Source organism: Culex pipiens, chromosome 3 (genome assembly GCF_016801865.2).
Source record: "Culex pipiens pallens isolate TS chromosome 3, TS_CPP_V2, whole genome shotgun sequence".
Classification (NCBI taxonomy): domain Eukaryota; kingdom Metazoa; phylum Arthropoda; class Insecta; order Diptera; family Culicidae; genus Culex; species Culex pipiens.
The window spans coordinates 34975816-34978925 of record NC_068939.1 but is presented as its reverse complement, the minus strand read 5'-3'; the positions used below and the strand labels follow the sequence as shown (position 1 = coordinate 34978925).

The 3110-nt window shown below is 43.7% G+C and overlaps 1 long non-coding RNA gene across 1 annotated transcript; it reads left to right on the top strand.

Annotated features, from left to right (window-relative positions):
• Nucleotides 1-271: 271 nt before the first annotated feature.
• Nucleotides 272-2613, top strand: LOC120426793 (uncharacterized). The gene is made up of 5 exons (XR_005606753.2): nt 272-619; nt 694-1124; nt 1216-1601; nt 1673-1913; nt 2054-2613. It is a non-coding gene; the product is annotated as an uncharacterized LOC120426793 (long non-coding RNA).
• The last annotated feature ends 497 nt before the right edge of the window (nt 2614-3110 follow it).

Genomic DNA, 3110 nt, shown 5'->3' with positions numbered 1-3110 from the left:
ACGTTTCGATGGGTTTATTTTGCAAAAAAACACAAAATATGGCCAAAAATCGATATTTTGACACTTTGGATCAATTTTGAGGGCAGATTTAGGGCAGGATTACTGGGAATACCATATCGGTGGACATTTTTAGATTTTCGTTAGGGGTGTTCCGTACACTTTTTCCTTGAACATTGTGAATTTTCAAAAGAAGGAAAACCTTTTCAGCGTTTAGTATAAAAATAGAATCTTAACTTATAACTAGGCTTATTGATTGCACAGCAAAAAATGTAGTAAAACGCCTGCGTGTAATAATGGTTTGTGTAGAGAATTTTATGTAATATTACATAGTTTTCATAGAACACATTTCGTCTTTTTGCCTAACACCAATTACGCCCAAATTGTGTAATATTAACAACATTTTCAAGTAATATCGCATATGCGTGTTTCCTCAAGTTAAGCTGTCAAATTTTTTCACCATCCGCAATCAAATCAAAACAATGCTAACCAAATTTTAGTGGTGCTGAGCAAAGTGACGAAAAAATAACAAGTTCTGTGGCCAAGAGCTGCCGTTAAGGATGTTCGCCATCAAAAAGAACCTTCCGGTGCGGTACATCTTCTTCTTTGGCATCGACATCAAGTAAGTACTTCCCTTTGCTCTTCCTCGTACCACTGAGTCGAGATTTACAATTTTGTTCTGCTTGCTACACGCAGCGCCTAGATCGAAGAAACCCAGATCAATCCGCACCACGAGTTCAAGGAGAAGCTGGTGTCGTCGTGCAAGTCGACCGGCTTCAAGGAGGCGGTCCAGCAGAGAGGACTTTATCGCCAACTCGGAGAACTCTGCGCATCTGTTAACGGGTGAACTGGACAACCGTCCCGAAACGGACCTCGAGGTAAACAAACTGCGGAAAACGACAAGAGTGAGGACGGCAAGGAGGACGAGAGCGTTAACAACACGACGACCCAGAGTGCGCTGGAAACGGCCAAACGACGAGGACGGTTCTCCCTGTCCCCGTATGCCATCCAGTACCCAGTACTGGGACGAATTCCTGCTTGAGCCATACTCATACGCGCGGGACATTGCAAAAAAATCTGCCTCCAAGAAGAAAGTACGTGTCTCACAGCCATCAAATTGAACCCAGGTAATGTGCTTTGTTTTGCTGTGATTTTTTTATGTTTAAATTTTGTGAGGCCGATGTTAGCAGAAATTTTTAATCCTGGATGTTGTTGTAGGTCGCTTCGACGCCCAAGGCCAAGGCCATCGAGGACATTGCGAACAAGCCATCGCCGAAGCGCAAACGAAAACTAAACGATTCCGGCAACGTGTCGACGCTGGATCTGGAAATCGTCTCGCCGGTGCCCTTTCACACCTCCGTAACGGTGGCGTATCCTGCCACGCTCGAAATCGACATGCGAGCGTGTCGAACACGCTGCAGTTGCGCAACATTCAGGCCTCAAATATAAAGTTTGGCTTCTTCGGGCTCGGCATCATGTGCGACGGCATCGTCAAGAACCTAGAACCGGGCCGGAGTTCGGTAACTGTGGAATCATGTCCAAGAACGTCGCAGGACATTGCCGAAAAGATCATCTTCAAAGAAGGCCGGTACCAGGAAGCACAAGTAAGCTTAAAACGGGGACCTCGCGCAACCCGGATTATAACTTATTTCTTTTGTTACGGCCAAACCCCCAGATTGAAAGCTCCAAGAACCAGACCAGGAGGGCACGATGATCATCCTGACCGGCGGCGAGCGGTTGCCGTCGAAGAGACCTTCTTCGAAGCCATCTCGTGCAACTCGTTCTACCTCGGTGAGGTGGGCAACGTGACCAAGAAAAACCTGGTGCTGCAGATGATGATTTACAGCGTGATGCTGGCCGGCATAGCGAAGAGATTGTAAGATTCAGTGATGCAGCATGCAGCCGCGACTGCGAATGTAAGTTGAATTGACCCTCGGGACGGTATCTGCTGCTAGAGGACACCCAGAATCAACGTGACCTGAAACTTTTGCTGCGTGATCTGCGAAGTGTTCAAGTTTTTCATCCAAATCGTTTTGTTTTTTTCTTTTTTTCCCAGGATCAGCACGGATCTCGATTCATCCATCAAAATCTGGAATGGGAAATGGTGTTTTCGAGTTCGGCGTCATCCACAAGTACTTCGCCGAACAGAAGCAAACATTCACTCCCAGCTGTCTTTGATGGCCCCAAAAAGCATTCTGGGCAAGCAGCAGCAGCAAATCCTTCGCGAGTTGGGCGGCCAGCATTGAGTGCGTCGATCCGGTCGTGCTGCAGTGCATCATCGGTTACGGAACGCGATACGGCAAATTGCTCTCAGTTGGATTTAGATGTGATTGCGGTCGTTTGGGCAAAATTGTACCAGCAACAAGAAACCCGTACAAACGGATGTCCAAGCTGGCCGCCGGGAAAGACAGCGCATCGCCAACACTCGAACTTCACTCTGTAAGCCGATCAAATGATTCGGAACGACACAAAGTTCAAGTGTTTAAGAGAAAATTATCCGCAATAAATCAGATTGAGAATAAATATTTCGTTTGTTTATGTTTGACATGACATTTCTAGGTAGAAACCAATTCGATATCTATCCCTGGCCCAAAAATGGGCTTTGTGTAATATTACACATTTCTGGGTGTACATTCATGGATGTATTTTTTTAAGTGTTTTTTTTCACAAAGGTGATGTGCATGCTTTTAAATGCGATTTTACCATAGGATTTTTTTCTGTGTGCTCACGCTTAAAAAAATAATCTCTAAAATGTTATTTTAATCAACCGGAAAGATTCTTGTATCCTCATTATGTAATAAGCATCATAGCTAGATGATTCCTCTTACTAAATAGTTTCAGTTTTCACGGGGCCATCTAGTCTAATCATTGAATTTCTTTAAAAAAAACTTAAATATTCCTGAAAATGGATTATTTGTAATATTCACCAAGTCTCTACGGAATCGGTTTTTTTAATTTTAATTTTTGTATTTTTTAATCCGGCTGAAACTTTTTTGGTGCCTTCGGTATGCCCAAAGAAGCCATTTTACATCATTAGTTTGTCCATATAATTTTCCATACAAATTTGGCAGCTGTCCATACAAAAATGATGTATAAAAATTCAAAAATCTGTA